At 47.5% G+C, this 21717-nt stretch overlaps 1 protein-coding gene and 1 long non-coding RNA gene across 5 annotated transcripts in view; one reads left to right on the top strand and one right to left on the bottom strand.

Annotated features, from left to right (window-relative positions):
• Window positions 1-20970, bottom strand: part of LOC140103763 (uncharacterized) — a 36130-nt gene extending 15160 nt beyond the window's left edge. The window contains exons 1-2 of the long non-coding RNA XR_011850172.1: window positions 20833-20970; window positions 3591-3689 (exon numbers count right to left, since the gene is read on the bottom strand). This is a non-coding gene — a long non-coding RNA (uncharacterized lncRNA). The remainder of the gene's footprint in view (window positions 1-3590; window positions 3690-20832) is intronic.
• PLXNA1 (plexin A1) overlaps window positions 1-21717 on the top strand; it is a 249533-nt gene that overhangs the window by 49597 nt on the left and 178219 nt on the right. The gene's annotated exons all lie outside the window — the stretch shown is intronic.

The following is a 21717-nucleotide window of genomic DNA, read 5'->3' as shown; positions in this document are numbered from 1 at the left end:
ACACTACGTCACAGGACACTGCACACACACACACTATGCTCACAAGACACTGCACACACTCACACACTACGCTCACAAGACACTGCACACACTCACACAGGACACTGCACACACTCACACAGGACACTGCACACACTCACACAGGACACTGCACACACTCACCCTGTTCCGTCGATCACATAAACGCAGGCAGCATTTGGAGCAGGACGGGGAGCGGCAGCCCCGCTGCCCACATGCCTCGCCCGGGGCCTGCGCTCTCGCTGCGGGTCTCTCCTGCCCGCCCCTGAGTCACGTGTCCTGCTGAGCGGTCCAGCGCGCGCTGCGATCGCTCTATAGACATTTCCCTCATTTGCAGCGCGCGCTGAACCGCTCAGCCTGCGCGCTACAGGGAATAATTGCCATGCGTTCTTTTACGCATGGCAATTATTTTGGGGGGTAATGGCGCCTCATCACGCGTCTATGACGCGTGGTGAGGCGTTAATGCGACCTCTGATTATAGTAGTTATATTCCTGTACATAGGGGGCAGTATTATAGTAGTTATATTCTTGTACATAGGGGGCAGTATTATAGTAGTTATATTCCTGTACATAGGGGGCAGTATTATAGTAGTTATATTCTTGTACATAGGGGGCAGTATTATAGTAGTTATATTCCTGTACATAGGGGGCAGTATTATAGTAGTTATATTCCTGTACATAGGGGGCAGTATTATAGTAGTTATATTCCTGTACATAGGGGGCAGTATTATAGTAGTTATATTCTTGTACATAGGGGGCAGTATTATAGTAGTTATATTCTTGTACATAGGGGGCAGTATTATAGTAGTTATATTCCTGTACATAGGGGGCAGTATTATAGTAGTTATATTCCTGTACATAGGGGGCAGTATTATAGTAGTTATATTCCTGTACATAGGGGGCAGTATTATAGTAGTTATATTCTTGTACATAGGGGGCAGTATTATAGTAGTTATATTCCTGTACATAGGGGGCAGTATTATAGTAGTTATATTCTTGTACATAGGGGGCAGTATTATAGTAGTTATATTCCTGTACATAGGGGGCAGTATTATAGTAGTTATATTCCTGTACATAGGGGGCAGTATTATAGTAGTTATATTCTTGTACATAGGGGGCAGTATTATAGTAGTTATATTCTTGTACATAGGGGGCAGTATTATAGTAGTTATATTCCTGTACATAGGGGGCAGTATTATAGTAGTTATATTCCTGTACATAGGGGGCAGTATTATAGTAGTTATATTCTTGTACATAGGGGGCAGTATTATAGTAGTTATATTCCTGTACATAGGGGGCAGTATTATAGTAGTTATATTCTTGTACATAGGGGGCAGTATTATAGTAGTTATATTATTGTACATAGGGGGCAGTATTATAGTAGTTATATTCCTGTACATAGGGGGCAGTATTATAGTAGTTATATTCTTGTACATAGGGGGCAGTATTATAGCAGTTATATTCTTGTACATCGGGGGCAGTATTATAGCAGTTATATTCTTGTACATAGGGGGCAGTATTATAGTAGTTATATTCTTGTACATAGGGGGCAGTATTATAGTAGTTATATTCTTGTACATAGGGGGCAGTATTATAGTAGTTATATTCCTGTACATAGGGGCAGTATTATAGTAGTTATAGTCTTGTACATAGGGGGCAGTATTATAGTAGTTATATTCCTGTACATAGGGGGCAGTATTATAGTAGTTATATTCCTGTACATAGGGGGCAGTATTATAGTAGTTATATTCCTGTACATAGGGGGCAGTATTATAGTAGTTATATTCCTGTACATAGGGGGCAGTATTATAGTAGTTATATTCCTGTACATAGGGGGCAGTATTATAGTAGTTATATTCCTGTACATAGGGGCAGTATTATAGTAGTTATATTCCTGTACATAGGGGGCAGTATTATAGTAGTTATATTCTTGTACATCGGGGGCAGTATTATAGCAGTTATATTCTTGTACATAGGGGGCAGTATTATAGTAGTTATATTCTTGTACATAGGGGCAGTATTATAGTAGTTATATTCCTGTACATAGGGGGCAGTATTATAGTAGTTATATTCTTGTACATCGGGGGCAGTATTATAGCAGTTATATTCTTGTACATAGGGGGCAGTATTATAGTAGTTATATTCTTGTACATAGGGGGCAGTATTATAGTAGCTATATTCTTGTACATAGGGGGCAGTATTATAGTAGTTATAGTCTTGTACATAGGGGGCAGTATTATAGTAGTTATATTCCTGTACATAGGGGGCAGTATTATAGTAGTTATAGTCTTGTACATAGGGGGCAGTATTATAGTAGTTATATTCCTGTACATAGGGGGCAGTATTATAGTAGTTATATTCCTGTACATAGGGGGCAGTATTATAGTAGTTATATTCCTGTACATAGGGGGCAGTATTATAGTAGTTATATTCCTGTACATAGGGGGCAGTATTATAGTAGTTATATTCCTGTACATAGGGAGCAGTAGTATAGTAGTTATATTCCTGTACATAGGGGGCAGTATTATAGTAGTTATATTCCTGTACATAGGGGGCAGTATTATAGTAGTTATATTCTTGTACATAGGGGGCAGTATTATAGCAGTTATATTCTTGTACATAGGGGGCAGTGTTATAGTAGTTATATTCCTGTACATAGGGGGCAGTATTATAGTAGTTATATTCCTGTACATAGGGGGCAGTATTATAGTAGTTATATTCCTGTACATAGGGAGCAGTAGTATAGTAGTTATATTCCTGTACATAGGGGGAAGTATTATAGTAGTTATATTCCTGTACATAGGGGGCAGTATTATAGTAGTTATATTCCTGTACATAGGGAGCAGTGTTATAGTAGTTATATTCTTGTACATAGGGGGCAGTATTATAGTAGTTATATTCTTGTACATAGGGGCAGTATTATAGTAGTTATATTCCTGTACATAGGGGGCAGTATTATAGTAGTTATATTCCTGTACATAGGGGGCAGTATTATAGTAGTTATATTCTTGTACATAGGGGGCAGTATTATAGTAGTTATATTCTTGTACATAGGGGGCAGTATTATAGTAGTTATATTCCTGTACATAGGGGGCAGTATTATAGTAGTTATATTCTTGTACATAGGGGGCAGTATTATAGTAGTTATATTCTTGTACATAGGGGGCAGTATTATAGTAGTTATATTCCTGTACATAGGGAGCAGTAGTATAGTAGTTATATTCCTGTACATAGGGGGCAGTATTATAGTAGTTATATTCCTGTACATAGGGGGCAGTATTATAGTAGTTATATTCTTGTACATAATGAAGGAATTCAGTGTTTGCCTATAAACTCACGTGAGTTTCTGAGTGTTGTCTTTGCACATTCATCCTTGACATGGAAAATACTTGAGTTGTAACCTCTGTCCGGCTCCACTTCCCATCTCGGTGATGATGCAGAGGCTTGTGTTGTGCCGTCTTGGATGACAGCCAGCATCTACCATAGTGTAAGTGGAAGAGACGCTTAATGCTGCATCATCAGTTATGTGATATCCATTGGGTGGTTGGTGTAATCCCCCTCCGATCACTCACCTCCCATGAGGACAACCCAGGTGTTTGCCGAAAGATGAGATCCTGCGCAGGATACAAATCCAGGAGCTTCTGAGTGTAAGACCGGAAGCCTTAAAAAGCCTGAAAATGTATCAAAAGATTCCATAAATACTTCTACTAGTGATTTAAAGGAATTCTCCAGCGTTGTATAAATGAGGGTAATCTGTGTATGATAAATCTTTATCATCATAAATACATTGTGCAATAATTTGGCATCAAATCCTTTTTCCAGGGCCCATAATTCCCACAGTGATAGGTGCTCACGCGTTTTGGGTTTTCTTGGCTCATCAGAAGTTTGTTTCAATTAACTTTATTGATATAAAACTGTTATGTTAATAAGCACATAAGAGATATTGTCTTTAAATCTGCTGTTTTTTGTGGTTGCAGCTATTTTTTCACCTTTGATTGTACAATATATTAGGGTTTTGGATTAGGGGCCTCCATTTACTGCGATGAGGAAGGTCTTGGATCTCTGTGTTTTTAGGGATGATCCATAGACAGACATGCTTTTATTGCAGCGCCCCCTCTGGCAGTGCGTGGACCGTGCCAAGGAAGGGTCCCTAAGAGCCGCGCTTGGTATAAAGATCACATTATGCGGCAAACAAATGTCTGTTCACACGTTTCAGCTTCTCGGGACATTAATCAATCACCGGGATCTGTCATGTTTCTTACTGGGGATTTGGAGAAACAACTGGAGAGGGGCCAGTGTGACTCTTCTGCGGAGCGAGCAGCTGATCTCTTGTCTCTGTTCTTACTTCTTCTTAATGTCTTCTGTTTTATAGATGACACCACGGGGGCTTGTTATTTTAATGTTCCCCGGTGCCCGTACACGGAGCAGTCAGCCATTTTTACTTGTTTACTAGTATTGCCGAATCCTGGGGATCAGATGCCTCATTGCTCCACATGTCTGGATTTTTTTTGTGTGTGTGAAAAAACTGGATTTGGTCACAAATTTATACTATAAAATGGCTGATTTTAACAAAATTTGCGTAAGGTGGAACATTTCTTCTATTAAAATAATAAAAAAAATCTGATTAATAAGGCATCAAGGAGCACATACCTTCTCTGTTTTTGGCCAGTTTGTCTGATTTGGGAATACCAGAGAAAGAACCAGGCCAGAACCATCTTTCTCCATGTGATCTAACACTGTTAAATAGATTTTCTACTAAAAATTAGCTGTGATAGAGAATCTCATTTTACAGAAACATTATTGTGGGTCTTGTAAGATTTCCATTATCCTAATAATTGGAATAAGCCCATTTTTAATTTTTCATAGAAAAATCTAATTATTAGGGATGTAAGAACCACCTCATAGACTCTGCACTTTCTTATTCCATGTGATTCGGTGCTATTAATCAGATTTTTGTGTTTGTGAGCTTGTGTTGAAAATCTTGTTACATCTATCAGTACATGGGGTTCATACAGGGTCCTGTACACCCACATATCAGCACAGGGGGTCATACAGGGTCCTGTACACCCACATATCAGTACAGGGGGGTCATACAGGGTCCTGTACACCCACATATCAGTACAGGGGGGGTCATACAGGGTCCTGTACACCCACATATCAGTACAGGGGGGGTCATACAGGGTCCTGTACACCCACATATCAGTACAGGGGGGGTCATACAGGGTCCTGTACACCCACATATCAGTACAGGGGGGGTCATACAGGGTCCTGTACACCCACATATCAGTACAGGGGGGGTCATACAGGGTCCTATACACCCACATATCAGTACAGGGGGGGTCATACAGGGTCCTGTGCACCCACATATCAGTACATGGGGTTCATACAGGGTCCTGTACACCCACATATCAGTACAGGGGGGGTCATACAGGGTCCTGTACACCCACATATCAGTACAGGGGGGGTCATACAGGGTCCTGTACACCCACATATCAGTACAGGGGGGGTCATACAGGGTCCTATACACCCACATATCAGTACAGGGGGGGTCATACAGGGTCCTGTGCACCCACATATCAGTACAGGGGGGGTCATACAGGGTCCTGTACACCCACATATCAGTACATGGGGTTCATACAGGGTCCTGTACACCCACATATCAGCACAGGGGGTCATACAGGGTCCTGTGCACCCACATATCAGTACAGGGGGTCATACAGGGTCCTGTACACCCACATATCAGTACAGGGGGTTCATACAGGGTCCTGTACACCCACATATCAGCACAGGGGGTCATACAGGGTCCTGTGCACCCACATATCAGTACAGGGGGGTCATACAGGGTCCTGTACACCCACATATCAGTAGACATTTTTATCATCTAGTGGGACATGAACAAGTAATCATTATAATACGCAGCAGCCCTGATGTATTGCCGGGTATTATCAATGTCACCCTCAGCATAGGCTCACACCGAGACTGTAAGATCCTGTCTGTAAGATCGCACCTCAGGGTTGCCATAGCAGCGATCGGCACCCCAGAAAGCGGCACAGTTACATTGGGGTGTCAGCTGTTAGTTGCAGATGACACCCCGGCTGCCTGATAGCGGCTCAGCTCCGGTGATGGATAAATCCTTCACTGAGCATCAATAGGTTAATGAAGTGTTTTGTTTTCATATTCTTTGCTTGTTGTGGAAACTTTTACTGTAAATAAATTGGCAGCCAATCACAGAGCAGCTTTCATTTTAAGAGAGAACTTTAAGGAATGAAAGCTGTGCTGTGATTGGTTGCTATGGGTAACAGCACAGCTATGGCCTATGTTAGGCCTCGTTCCTTCAGGGATGTGTGTACACGTGATACCTGTGCAGTATGTAAGGGGCAACCACTGGGGTAGATGCATCCATAGGGGCAGTTACTGGACTATGTGCCCTCCCTGTGACATGTGATGTGCACAGACCTTGTATTCACCGGCCCAAGAAACCCCCAAGAAAAAGGAACTAAACCAAAGAAGAGCCAATAAATAGACAAAAGACAAATAATTGGGAACTAAATAACCAAATATTTATTTATATCCCATCCCATGGCAGACCCCCGACTCACGGAGAGTCACCCTTCAGCACTGAGGAGAGGAAAAACCCCCTGTGGAGGAAACCTCTAGGGAAGCCATGGCTGAAGGATCGCCCTTCCTCTGGGCTTAGAGGGTCACTGCCAATACATATCTGTCACCCAGGTATCCAGGTGTCCAGCGATCCAGGGGTCCACACGTCCAGGGGTCCACACATCCAGGGGTCCAGCGATCCAGGGGTCCAGGCTCCACACGTCCAGGGGTCCAGGGGTCCACACGTCCAGGGGTCCACACGTCCAGGTGTCCAGGCTCCACACGTCCAGGGGTCCACAAATCCACGGTTCTTCACGCCTCGCCGTCTCCCCACCCAGTGTCTGCACCTATTGCCCGGCACAGATATTTATACTTGAGGCAGCTGGGCGGGGCAGCATGATATGGCTCCTGATTGGCCAGCTCAGGCGGGTGGGGCTCTATGATCTTGCTTTTGATTGGTCAGTTTCAGTGTCTATCTGTCAGAAGTGGTAATTATGACATCAGCGCATCTATGACCCAGAATTCTGAAGAATTAACCCTTTTATGTCTGATTAGAGGGGGAATTAATGTTATTTATTGGAGTGTAAAATAATTCAAGAGTTTTGGGAAAAAAATATGATGTGTGAATAAATATTATTATATTATATATTATTGAATCATGTAACAAGTGCCCTCCCTGCTCCCTCTTGTTGCTGCTTAATAGAAGAACACATTAAAGCCGCTCTATGTCTTGGCAGTCGGCTCAGTAGAATCCATAGAAATACATTGGGATGTGTAATAACCACTGACACGTCCCCACATCATGTCTGTGCATGAGCCCTAAGATCACATAGGATTGGCCCCAGTGGTGGTGGTCCGCCCAGCGACTCATCATAGGACTAACCTCAGTCCTTATGAAATAATCCCCCCAAAATAAACCCCACAATTACAAGAAAGATGTTCTACGTGGTCCCAGATAACTCTGCAACCTTGTAACAAGATGTCATATTATTGAATCATGTGAGCTTGCTCCTATCCTAAGACATGGGACAAGCCAATGTAACAATCTTGTAAAGATCTGATTAATACTGAAAGCTTTCTAGCCATTTGTATTCTCTTTTCTGGGCCAATCCATCTGTGGGCAGGAGACCTGAGCTATCCCTGACCCTGGGAGTCCGTATACTGGGGCTGGATCTGGCAGCAGTCACACTGTCTTTCAGCATGTGATTCTGCACTATTAATCAGATTTTCTACTAGAGATAAGCATTGAAGCTCATGTTATGCATTAATATGTCATGTGAGATTTCTCTCATCCTAAAATTTGGCCTAGCCCCATGTAACATTTCTCTTAATATATTTCCTCTCCCAGGGGGTTCTCTGACCTCCTCCGGTATGTGGCGTCCTCTCTCTATCTAATTTTTAGCTATTGCATCATATCCTTAGTAAACACATAATGGGGTAAATCTTAATTATTGTATTTTTTTTTAACCATAACCTAACACATAAACGTCGGCTTTGTCTTTGCAGTATTTCCCATAATCCCGAGCTGTCGCTCTGTAGTCAGATGCGGAGAGAGGATGATTTAGTGTCGGCTAAAGAGGGGGAAAAAAAGACCTAAAAATAATTGCACTTCCAGTTAGTGACACAAGATTGATTTATTTCTCAGTCCATTAATTTGCAGCAGAAAGTCCGGATTGTAACGCCGGAAAACCTTCCAAAATATCCCAGTAATAGAATTCTTGGCAGCCATATTGGAGACTGTGTCTATTAAAGGGGTTTTAATGTAATTAGAAAAAAACTTTCCTGATTTATTCAGATAACAATGGCGGATGTTTTGTACTGGTTATAGCTGGTATTGCAGCTCCGCTCCATCACGCTGCAGTACTGTAAACGTCCTGCGGCTGGGTGTGGCGCTCTATTCCCAATCCGGTACTAGCCCTTTAATATAAGCAGGTATTACGCTCCCGTTCTGTCGCACAGGCTCCGGACGTCTTAATGAACTCGTTAATCTCGTGTCACTCAGTTGTGTAAGAATAAAAAAAATGGGCGCTATAATTCTGCACTCAAACCCGAAGCGTGAAAGTTGTTGTACATTGAGACTGTAAAGATCTCTCCAGGGACGCTTTTCCCAGACTAAATACGCATTACATTATGTTTTTTTTTTATTTTCGTGAGTTTTTTTTCCCACTTTGCACTCAGCGGCGGAATCTATCACAGCCGAGAAGGCGGAAGAATTTTTTATTTTTTTCATTTTCGCGTGTACGATTTTTTTTCCTGTCTTATATTAGTCCTTCATTTTAGCCCCAACTCAATACCAATCAAAATATATGAAAATTGTATTGCAGAATCATGTACAGGTCGTCCCTTACTTAAGAACACCCAACTTACAGACAACCCCTAGTTACAAGCGGACCTCTGGTTGTTGCTAATTTACTGTACTTTAGCCTTGGGCTATCACAGGTGTCTGTAATGAAGATTTAGTGTTAATCCTGGTTCTTATGAGAATCCAATTGTCACAGAGACCTAAAAAAAATGTGGCTGGGGTTACAATGATAAAGTATGAAGTTCCGACTTACATACAAATTCAACTTAAGAACAAACCTAAAGAACCGATCCTGTACGTAACCCGGGGACTGCCTGTATTAATTAAAAAAAAAAAACAAAACGTAGCCTCATCTGCTTCTACCCTTGCCTCCAGGAGAGTCGCACGATGGGGGCGGGACTCCCGTGTGATTGACAGCTCTGCGTGGATCCTACATCACAAGTAATAGAAGTGTTTGTTGAAATCTTTTTTCATTTTTTTTTTTTTTTTTTTGTTTTGAAACTCCACTTTTTTGTGGTTCTTTACCCCCTTTCCGATCCTGCTGTAGATGGCATCGGGTCAGGGGAGGTCAGTGTGGGCCGGTTGCCCTCCTGACACTGGCACGCAGACCCTTCTCACCCTCCGCCCCCCTGTAAAGTCTTGTACTATTGATTTTCCTAAACCCGCAGCAGTCCTTTCCGAGAACTTGACAGCGTTTTTGCGATTGTAAGTGTGATGAGTGTTTTCTGGAATACTAATGGCGCTCTACCTGCTGTGGTCAGTGGTCAGTAATGGAATCGTTCTCCACAATGTTCTCGGCTAAATTGTATCATCGAGATTCAGCTAAGGTTCCCTAAATTCCACCTAGGCCGACCCGAGAGATAAAAACCCTTACGGATCCAGATACTGCCCCCACATAAGTTGTCACTTTTTTTTTTGTTCCAGGGTGGAATTTGTTCAGTTATAGAGGCATTTATTCTTTTTGTTTAATTTTCGTCTCCGATTAGGCCACACCCCCTTTAACCCTTACTCACAGGGCGATGCCCATTTTTGTTGTGCAAGTTAAAAAAAAAGTGTCTAAAAATTACGACCTTTTACTGCCATAAATCGATTGATAAATATACCCCAACGAATGACCCTCTCCCTCTGTACTAGAGAAGACATTTGAAACATTCTTGTACTGTATTTAAGGCGAAAAAAAAAATTGATTTTCTCAGAAATCAAAGGTGCGCCTTATAATCCAGTGCGCCTTATATATGAACCGCACTTAAGACAACAGCTGCCTTGTACTGTGCACAGGTCTGCCACCTGCTGGTCATTCATCCTTATAATCTGGTACGCCTTATAATATGGTGCGCCTTATAGTCCAGTGCGCATTATATATGAACTGTACTTACAGACATCAGCTGCCTTGAACTGTGCACAGGTCTGCCACCTGCTGGTCATTCATCCTTATAATCCAGTGCGCCTTATAATCCGGTGCGCCTTATATATGAACTGTACTTACAGACAACAGCTGCCTTGAACTGTGCACAGCTCTGCCACATGCTGGTCATTCATCCTTATAGTCCGGTGCTCCTTATACATGAACCTAGACGATTTAGCAGGCATTTATTGATGGTGCGCCTTATAATCCGGTGCGCCTTATAGTCCGGAAAATACAGTATTTAAGAAATTACCGTCACATTAAATGACTTGACCCACCAGATGTCGGGTAACATTACGCGAAACGCGTTAGTTGAGTCTCAGTTATTTTGGTTGAGTATTTGGCTCAGGGGATGATGAGCGGCTTCCTGAAAGCATCTTGTTCCTATAGATAAAGTTTTCCAGGCGACGTCATGCAGAGAAGATGGAAGCCATTCACAGTTTTGGGAGGTTGTGGATGTTTAGGGACAGGAATTTAGTCATGAAAAGTCATTTCCGGGATATGGGAGGGTGAGAACGCTCTGGATAGAGGCAGGAAGCCATCTTCAGCCTCCATCAACCTCATATTATTTCTATCTTTTTTGGTAATGGAAAGAAAGTTTGACAACTTTCCAAAATTGTGGATGTGTAATGAGAATATAAACCTATCCATTATTTATATACATTTCTCTTGAAATTTCTCCTGTGTTGCTCCTCTTTTGTAGAACTTTCCTTATAGTCCATTAGCATTTTTCGTTGCTGTCTCTTCTTGTGGGCAGCTCCTCTCACTCTCTCTTCTATCGAATGCCACCTTTTATGGGCAGGCTCATCTAACTCTCTCTCCGGTAGAGTGCCACCTCTTGTGGGCAGGGGCTCCTCTCTCTCTCTCCTGTAGAATGCCACCTATTGTGGGCAGGGGCTTCTCTCTCTCTCTCCTGTAGAGTCCCACCTCTTGTGGGCAGGGGCTTCTCTCTCTCCTGCAGAGTGCCACCTCTTGTGGCCCGGGACTCCTCTCTCTCTCTGTCCGGCAGTGCGCCACATCTTGTGGGCAGGGGCTCCTCTGTCCGGTAGAGTGCCACCTCTTGTGGGCAGGGGCTCCTCTCTGTCCGGCAGAGTGCCACCTCTTGTGGGCAGGGGCTCCTCTCTGTCCGGCAGAGTGCCACCTCTTGTGGGCAGGGGCTCCTCTCTGTCCGGCAGAGTGCCACCTCTTGTGGGCAGGGGCTCCTCTCTGTCCGGCAGAGTGCCACCTCTTGTGGGCAGGGGCTCCTCTCTGTCCGGCAGAGTGCCACCTCTTGTGGGCAGGGGCTCCTCTCTGTCCGGCAGAGTGCCACCTCTTGTGGGCAGGGGCTCCTCTCTGTCCGGCAGAGTGCCACCTCTTGTGGGCAGGGGCTCCTCTCTGTCCGGCAGAGTGCCACCTCTTGTGGGCAGGGGCTCCTCTCTGTCCGGCAGAGTGCCACCTCTTGTGGGCAGGGGCTCCTCTCTGTCCGGCAGAGTGCCACCTCTTGTGGGCAGGGGCTCCTCTCTGTCCGGCAGAGTGCCACCTCTTGTGGGCAGGGGCTCCTCTCTGTCCGGCAGAGTGCCACCTCTTGTGGGCAGGGGCTCCTCTCTGTCCGGCAGAGTGCCACCTCTTGTGGGCAGGGGCTCCTCTCTGTCCGGCAGAGTGCCACCTCTTGTGGGCAGGGGCTCCTCTCTGTCCGGCAGAGTGCCACCTCTTGTGGGCAGGGGCTCCTCTCTGTCCGGCAGAGTGCCACCTCTTGTGGGCAGGGGCTCCTCTCTGTCCGGCAGAGTGCCACCTCTTGTGGGCAGGGGCTCCTCTCTGTCCGGCAGAGTGCCACCTCTTGTGGGCAGGGGCTCCTCTCTGTCCGGCAGAGTGCCACCTCTTGTGGGCAGGGGCTCCTCTCTGTCCGGCAGAGTGCCACCTCTTGTGGGCAGGGGCTCCTCTCTGTCCGGCAGAGTGCCACCTCTTGTGGGCAGGGGCTCCTCTCTGTCCGGCAGAGTGCCACCTCTTGTGGGCAGGGGCTCCTCTCTGTCCGGCAGAGTGCCACCTCTTGTGGGCAGGGGCTCCTCTCTGTCCGGCAGAGTGCCACCTCTTGTGGGCAGGGGCTCCTCTCTGTCCGGCAGAGTGCCACCTCTTGTGGGCAGGGGCTCCTCTCTGTCCGGCAGAGTGCCACCTCTTGTGGGCAGGGGCTCCTCTCTGTCCGGCAGAGTGCCACCTCTTGTGGGCAGGGGCTCCTCTCTGTCCGGCAGAGTGCCACCTCTTGTGGGCAGGGGCTCCTCTCTGTCCGGCAGAGTGCCACCGCTTGTGGGCAGGGGCTCCTCTCTGTCCGGCAGAGTGCCACCGCTTGTGGGCAGGGGCTCCTCTCTGTCCGGCAGAGTGCCACCGCTTGTGGGCAGGGGCTCCTCTCTGTCCGGCAGAGTGCCACCGCTTGTGGGCAGGGGCTCCTCTCTGTCCGGCAGAGTGCCACCGCTTGTGGGCAGGGGCTCCTCTCTGTCCGGCAGAGTGCCACCGCTTGTGGGCAGGGGCTCCTCTCTGTCCGGCAGAGTGCCACCGCTTGTGGGCAGGGGCTCCTCTCTGTCCGGCAGAGTGCCACCGCTTGTGGGCAGGGGCTCCTCTCTGTCCGGCAGAGTGCCACCGCTTGTGGGCAGGGGCTCCTCTCTGTCCGGCAGAGTGCCACCGCTTGTGGGCAGGGGCTCCTCTCTGTCCGGCAGAGTGCCACCGCTTGTGGGCAGGGGCTCCTCTCTGTCCGGCAGAGTGCCACCGCTTGTGGGCAGGGGCTCCTCTCTGTCCGGCAGAGTGCCACCGCTTGTGGGCAGGGGCTCCTCTCTGTCCGGCAGAGTGCCACCGCTTGTGGGCAGGGGCTCCTCTCTGTCCGGCAGAGTGCCACCGCTTGTGGGCAGGGGCTCCTCTCTGTCCGGCAGAGTGCCACCGCTTGTGGGCAGGGGCTCCTCTCTGTCCGGCAGAGTGCCACCGCTTGTGGGCAGGGGCTCCTCTCTGTCCGGCAGAGTGCCACCGCTTGTGGGCAGGGGCTCCTCTGTCCGGCAGAGTGCCACCGCTTGTGGGCAGGGGCTCCTCTTCTACATAGCAGTGCACTGTGTCCTGTAGCGGCAGCGTTTTATGGCTTCCCTTGCGCACCTTGATGTAACCTTTTCCTTCTTTTGCATAATACTCTATAAAACCGTTGTAAGATGACAATAAATTATAATATGTGTAAATCTTCTCTCGGCTTCCGGCTGGATCAGGCAGTCGTAGATCATAACTCTCTGCGGCTCCATCTCTGGCTGCGCCACAAACCACAGCTCTGAGGAGGCGCCGGCACCTGAGAAACCCGAGCGGTTCCTGTGCGTCGTCCGCTGGGCCGTCATGGCGCTCCCTTCTGAGGTTCTCCAGATTTTATCGCGCTTTAATTGATTATGAGGAAAGAAGGAGAAAGGAAGGAACATTTTATTGCCGTGTGGATCCTGTAAATGGCTCCGTCAGAGAACAAGCGCCGGGTTCTCTCCCCTCCCCCAAAACTCTCTTTTAAGCTTCTACAACCGCACCGTAAATGTCATGAATTTTTATTACCCTATTTCATCTCACTTTGTGTCCTCGTAAAATCAGGACCAATGTATTGTTTTTTTTTTTCCTCTTTTTTTTCCAATCTCCTTTGATCCACATTCTGATGGAAGAGGCGGCCATTTTGTAGAGCGAGCAAATGTTTATGTAATAAAAGGAAACCATCGGCAGGTATTGTCACTGGAGAGATATGTATATATTCCACAACTATAGCGCATCCTCACACTGCTGTGCTCTGTGCTCTCTGCAGCCAGTGTTATGTATTGTCCCTGGAGAGATGTGTAATCAGACCTCACACTGCTGTGCTCTGTGCTCTCTGCAGCCAGTGTTGTGTATTGTCCCTGGAGAGATGTGTAATCAGACCTCACACTGCTGTGCTCTGTGCTCTCTGCAGCTAGTGCTATGTAGTGTCCCTGGAGAGATGTGTAATCAGACCTCACACTGCTGTGCTCTGTGCTCTCTGCAGCCAGTGTTATGTTGTGACCCTGGAGAGATGTGTAATCAGACCTCACACTGCTGTGCTCTGTGCTCTCTGCAGCTAGTGCTATGTAGTGTCCCTGGGGAGATGTGTAATCAGACCTCACACTGCTGTGCTCTGTGCTCTCTGCAGCCAGTGTTATGTTGTGACCCTGGAGAGATGTGTAATCAGACCTCACACTGCTGTGCTCTGTGCTCTCTGCAGCTAGTGCTATGTAGTGTCCCTGGGGAGATGTGTAATCAGACCTCACACTGCTGTGCTCTGTGCTCTCTGCAGCCAGTGTTATGTTGTGACCCTGGAGAGATGTGTAATCAGAGCTCACACTGCTGTGCTCTGTGCTCTCTGCAGCCAGTGTTATGTAGTGTCCCTGGAGAGATGTGTAATCCTACCTCACACTGCTGTGCTCTCTGCAGCCAGTGTTATGTAGTGTCCCTGGAGAGATGTGTAATCAGCCCTCACACTGCTGTGCTCTGTGCTCCCTGCAGCCAGTGTTATGTATTGTCCCTGGAGAGATGTGTAATCAGACCTCACACTGCTGTGCTCTGTGCTCTCTGCAGCCGGTGTTATGTAGTGTCTCTGGAGAGATGTGGTACATAGCAGGATTACACTGCTGTCCTGTTACCTCTCTGCACAGCCCCTTCCCTCTAGGTTACTGGTGAAGTGTCCAACCAGAAGCTTGCTAGAGCTTTTACTGAGATATGTTGACCGGCTCAGAGCACAGCAGTGTGAGGACACGGCCCCAGTGCACTTGGAGAAGCTACACTCCTGGGATATAAATCCATATATCACAGTCCTGCTGCTACTAACAACATACACAAAGGTCTGATTACACATGTCCCCAGAGACAATACCTAACACTGTCTGCAGAGAGCACAGAGCACAGCAGTGTGGACACACTTGCAGAAGCTCCAATCATAGAATATAAATCCATATTTCAGCATGTACTTCCCAGCATGCATTGTGCTGCCCTCCCCTCTTTCTTCTCGGCACATTCTCTCGCTTCCTGTGGTTTTGTGCTCTCTCCCCCGTGTCCTGCGCCTCCCCTCATTCCCGGCCTGTTTGCTTTTCATGTTTTGGGGTAATATGTAGCAGATGTGGCACATGTATGTGTGCGCAGACAATATTGTTCTGTGGGGGCTAATAATCCAAGGGTGAGCGTAAATATGTAAGGCCAGGGGACTGGTGGTCATATTGAATTTTTTTTTTGTGAGGGGGGGGGGGGGGAGGTGTTATTTAGGCTACTGCATGTATTTTGCTATTTTCACTGCTGTATGTATCCTCAATCCCTCCTATCCCATGTAGAGGTTACCCCAGCACCCCTCCCCCCCCCCTACATGAATACAATCAATGCCGGAGCCATGACTGACAGAGGCTGTGAAGAAGGGATACATTGCCTTTTAAATGAAAGTTTAAATGTTGTTTTTGGTCTGTGAAAAGCTGGATGACGCCCCTGGGTTCTGTACTGCTCCTGTTAGTTGTTTCTTAGGTTTTCGGGTGAATTTATACTTGGGCTCTATAAATTTACTGTATTTCTAAGGAGAAACAAAGCTCAACTCCACTATTGTTTAGACTCCACCGGGTCCCTCCTGGTTACTTCCTCTTGGTCCCTTTCAAATTCTCACTAGCCCCTACTTCCTATCCCGTCCAGGTCTCCACTGACCTCTACTTCCTGTCCCGTCGAGGTCTCCCCTGACCTGTACTTCCTGTCCCGTCCAGGTCTCCACTGACCTGTACTTCCTGTCCCGTCGAGGTCTCCCCTGACCTGTACTTCCTGTCCCGTCCAGGTCTCCACTGACCTGTACTTCCTGTCCCGTCCAGGTCTCCACTGACCTGTACTTCCTGTCCCGTCCAGGTCTCCCCTGACCTGTACTTCCTGTCCCGTCCAGGTCTCCCCTGACCTGTACTTCCTGTCCCGTCCAGGTCTCCCCTGACCTGTACTTCCTGTCCCGTCCAGGTCTCCCCTGACCTGTACTTCCTGTCCCGTCCAGGTCTCCCCTGACCTCTACTTCCTGTCCCGTCCAGGTCTCCCCTGACCTCTACTTCCTGTCCCGTCCAGGTCTCCCCTGACCTCTACTTCCTGTCCCGTCCAGGTCTCCCCTGACCTCTACTTCCTGTTCCTTCTTGACACAGGAAATGGTGGGGATAGGACATTTCCTGTCTCGAGGTAGAGGCCAGTGGGGCCCTGAACTGAGCCGGGAAATCTCCCATTTCCTTTTAATGTCTGATGTCCAACCCCTTAAAGGCGCCATTTTATCTGCAGGACGTGCCATTGTTTTGCAGGTTCCCTCTGTAGAAGCAATAACGCAGCGTTTCTTCCTCATGTCGCCTCCTCCTCAGGATTAGCGCTTTCCCTTTCGCTGATTAATAATGCGCAGCGTCTAATTCCCGCTAACACCGGAATAACACTTTATGGAACGTGGCAGCCAGAAGCTCGTAATGACTTCCCCTTTAAGTTGGAGGTTGATTCTGGAGATATTTTCCATCTTTTTGAAGTCCCATTTACGTCGGGGGAGAAGGTGTAATGGGCGAAGGTTTGTTTTTAATTTGTGTTTTAAGCAGTTTCTATTTTCTCGTGCCATAAAATATCAGCATTTCAAAGGCCGCGCAAATTAATTGAATCCCTTTTATCTGCGGAGGAATGCGTTCTGCTCGTCCGCGCTGTTAATGGCTTATCACGACGCTTTTATAGGCCTTTTGTTGCAGCTTGAATGCCGAGTGCTAGGAATTTTTTAATTTTTAGTTTTTAATGGTATTATTTTTTTTTTCCCCCACTTTCCGTCCAATTTTGATTTTTATCCGAACGTCACCTGGAATTTTAATCACTAGGAGCGCGATCGGATCTTTCATTACGCTGCGCTTATAACAAGTCCACAAATGTCATTGTGATTCGCCGGAGGACGGACGATGTTTTTGGTTTTCTGTAAACGCTGAAGGAAATATGTGGATTTGGACCTTGAGATTCGCAGGGACGTTCATTGTAGGCTGTCAGCGGCTGCCGGGGAGGGATGGCGGCCATCAGGAATGGCAGGGGTATGATGGGTAGTGAGTGGAGAGGTGCATGCTGGGATATAAAGATAACCAGATGATCACAGTCCAGAGGCTGTTGAATTCTTCCTTTTTCTGGGTTTTGTGTGATTCCCGCTCGCTCACACGCCCGCTTGCTCTGGATGACTTGCTTTCTCTGGCTTGGTTCCGCTCTTGGGCTTCACATAACTTTATACCTTCTTGTACTTTTGTTGGCTCCTTTCATCGCCCCCTGCTTTCCTGTTTACCTGCTCTCTCCTTTGATCATCTGCTCTCTTACTTGCTGGTTTCCTTTCTCTCCCCCGCTGGTATGATTTTGGTTACTTGCTCTCTTACTCACTGGTTTCCTTTCTCTCCCCCGCTGGTATGATTTTGGTTACTTGCTCTCTTACTCACTGGTTTCCTTTCTCTCCCCCGCTGGTATGATTTTGGTTACTTGCTCTCTTACTCACTGGTTTCCTTTCTCTCCCCCGCTGGTATGATTTTGGTTACTTGCTCTCTTACTCACTGGTTTCCTTTCTCTCCCCCGCTGGTATGATTTTGGTTACTTGCTCTCTTACTCACTGGTTTCCTTTCTCTCCCCCGCTGGTATGATTTTGGTTACTTGCTCTCTTACTCACTGGTTTCCTTTCTCTCCCCCGCTGGTATGATTTTGGTTACTTGCTCTCTTGCTTGCTCTGTTTTGCTTGCCTCATCCTTACCATGTCTCTTTCTTCTGCTCGCTTTGCTGTCCTTGCTTTTCTTCATTCCCTTTCTCTACCTTTAGTACTCTTGTCCTTGCTTTCTCTCTTGTTTGCTCCTCCTTACTTCTTCTCTTGCTCACCGGTGTATTCCTGCTTTTTTATGCTCTTATTGCTTACTTTCTTACTTGCCTCCTTGCTTTTGCTCACTTGCACTTTCTCTCTTTTGCCATTTTCTGTTTGCTCTATTGTTTGTTCTTCCTTCCTCTTGCCTTTGCTTGCTCTCTTTTTTGCTCTTGCTCTCTTGCTTGCTGATTTGCTCTTCCTCTCTTCATCCCTTGTTCTCCTCCTTGCTTTTGCTTGTTTGCTCTCCCTCTTGCTCGCTTTCTTCTCTTTGCTCTCTTGTGTGCCTTTTCTTTCTTGCTATTTTTTGCTCTCCCTTTGCCTGCCTTTGCTTGCTTGTTCTCTTATTTGCTCTTCCCTTTTTCTCATCTCTGGCTTGCCGTCTTGTCATCGCTCATTTGCTCTTGCTCTCTTTTGCTTGCTTGTCTACTCTTCTTTCTTTCTCTTGCTTTCCTTCTTGCTTTTGCTGACTTGCTGTTATTTGCACTTCCTTTCTTGCTCGCCTGCTTGTCTTTGCTCTCTTTTGCTGACTTGTTTGTTCTTCTTTTCTTTCTCTCCGGTTTGCACATCCTTTTTTTTGCCTCTTTATCGCCTTCCTTCGATTTTACTCTTTTGCTTCTTATCTTTCTGCCATTGTTCATTCCCTTCTTGCTCCAAGCTCACTCTGTATTTGCTGCACAACTTTACTTTAAACTCCTTTGTCCCAGTTGAATGGGGGTCCCCCCCCTACCCAGGGGATAAGGGAATACAAGCCTGGTACCCCCCTCGCCCTCTATCCCGTCATATTACTAGCCTGGTACCCCCCTCGCTCTCTATCCTGCCATATTACAAGCCTGGTACCCCCCTCGCTCTCTATCCTGCCATATTACAAGCCTGGTACCCCCCTCGCCCTCTATCCTGCCATATTACAAGCCTGGTACCCCCCTCGCCCTCTATCCTGCCATATTACAAGCCTGGTACCCCCCTCGCCCTCTATCCTGCCATATTACAAGCCTGGTACCCCCCTCGCTCTCTATCCCGTCATATTACAAGCCTGGTACCCCCCACGCCCTCTATCCTGCCATATTACAAGCCTGGTACCCCCCTCACCCTCTATCCTGCCATATTACAAGCCTGGTACGCCCCTAGCCCTCTATCCCGTCATATTACAAGCCTGGTACCCCCCTCGTCCTCTACCCAACCATATTACAAGCCTGGTACGCCCCTCGCCCTCTATCCCACCATATTACAAGCCTGGTACCCCCCTCGCCCTCTATCCTGCCATATTACAAGCCTGGTACGCCCCTAGCCCTCTATCCCGTCATATTACAAGCCTGGTACCCCCCTCGTCCTCTACCCAACCATATTACAAGCCTGGTACGCCCCTCGCCCTCTATCCCGCCATATTACAAGCCTGGTACGCCCCTCGCCCTCTATCCCGCCATATTACAAGCCTGGTACGCCCCTCGCCCTCTATCCCACCATATTACAAGCCTGGTACCCCCCTCGCCCTCTATCCCGCCATATTACAAGCCTGGTACCCCCTCGCCCTCTATCCCGCCATATTACAAGCCTGGTACCCCCCTCGCCCTCTATCCCACCATATTACAAGCCTGGTACCCCCCTCACCCTCTATCCCGCCATATTACAAGCCTGGTACCCCCTCGCCCTCTATCCCGCCATATTACAAGCCTGGTACCCCCCTCGCCCTCTATCCCGCCATATTACAAGCCTGGTACCCCCCTCACCCTCTATCCCACCATAATACAAGCCTGGTACCCCCTCGCCCTCTATCCCGCTATATTACAAGCCTGGTACCCCCTCGCCCTCTATCCCGCTATATTACAAGCCTGGTACCCCCCTCGCCCTCTATCCCGCCATATTACAAGCCTGGTACCCCCCTCACCCTCTATCCCACCATATTACAAGCCTGGTACCCCCTCGCCCTCTATCCCACCATTTTACAAGCCTGGTACCCTCCTCGCCCTCTATCCTGCCATATTACAAGCCTGGTACCCCCCTCGCCCTCTATCCTGCCATATTACAAGCCTGGTACCCTCCTCGCCCTCTATCCTGCCATATTACAAGCCTGGTACCCCCCTCGCCCTCTATCCTGCCATATTACAAGCCTGGTACCCCCCCTCGCCCTCTATCCCACCATTTTACAAGCCTGGTACCCTCCTCGCCCTCTATCCTGCCATATTACAAGCCTGGTACCCCCCTCGCCCTCTATCCTGCCATATTACAAGCCTGGTACCCTCCTCGCCCTCTATCCTGCCATATTACAAGCCTGGTACCCCCCTCGCCCTCTATCCTGCCATATTACAAGCCTGGTACCCTCCTCGCCCTCTATCCTGCCATATTACAAGCCTGGTACCCCCCTCGCCCTCTATCCCGCCATATTACAAGCCTGGTACCCCCCTCGCCCTCTATCCCGTCATATTACAAGCCTGGTACCCCCCTCGCCCTTCTATCCCTCCACTGTATATGTATGTGTGAGATCACTAGCGCCTATAGGTCACTGACTTCCTATATGTGGTTTATAGTAATATCATAAAGCGCCATTCATCTGGCAGCGTGCAGCTGCGCGGCCCCGGACAGACGCCCTGTGTCCACCTTACAGAGGATCCTGCCAAAAAGCCTGATGTCATGTGCCATATTTATCCCACCGACCCCAGGGGTGAGGGGTTACCTTGAGGGCAGCCAGTGACACGGACTCGTCATGTCTGGGACAGGATCCTTAAGGTTTTCTGAGGCTTCTTCAATTTCCCTGGCTGTGCAATCTCTGCAGAGTGGCCATAATTCATGTGTGGCGTCTATTAGAGGTGACCTTGCCTGTCAGCTGGTTATTACTTCCCATTACACTATTAATACGGATTGTGTTCTCCAGCCCGGGGATGGTAGGGATCCCCGCATCCCTCCAGCTGAGGCAGATATTCAGTGTTAGGAATAGAATTCCGCACGTGCAGTATAGACTGACACACGCCACGTACTGCGCCTTTACCAGCCCCCCAGATAAGGCCAAGGGATACAATGGATACAATATAATGGTTACGTTATAGTTTTTGATTAAGCGCACAGTAGAGAGCCCTGTGTAGTCTAATGTAGAGGTATGTGTCCCTAAGATGCATGGTGAAGGGGTGTGCAATCCGTTACCCGAAAATAAAATGCCGCCCTTGTGACTTATCCCGTGACGGAGCCGCACAATCTCTATGTCCATAATAAGGTTATTATCTGCCAAGGCCGTTCTCATACAGGGGAGGGGGGGGGGGGTCTGGTATTTCAGTGTGACCAGCGGCGCACAACGTGTCATAAGGACGGGCACATCTTTGGATAATTCTTCTAGGCAACTTCTTTTTTTTTTTTTTTGCTTATATATATATATATATATATATATATATATATATATATATATATATATATATATATATATATATATATTGCTGTTTAATCAATCCTTAGACGCAGTTCACACTTGCATCCTAAAACCCCAGTAGAACGGAGAGAGAATAACTTTTTGGAAGTTTTTGCCTATTTTTTGGGAAAAGAAAATCAGACACAAGATCATAAAAAAAAA

Source organism: Engystomops pustulosus, chromosome 10, assembly GCF_040894005.1.
Source record: "Engystomops pustulosus chromosome 10, aEngPut4.maternal, whole genome shotgun sequence".
Lineage (NCBI taxonomy): Eukaryota > Metazoa > Chordata > Amphibia > Anura > Leptodactylidae > Engystomops > Engystomops pustulosus.
The sequence above is the reverse complement of the archived record's forward strand: the minus strand, read 5'-3'. Positions and strand labels throughout refer to the sequence as shown.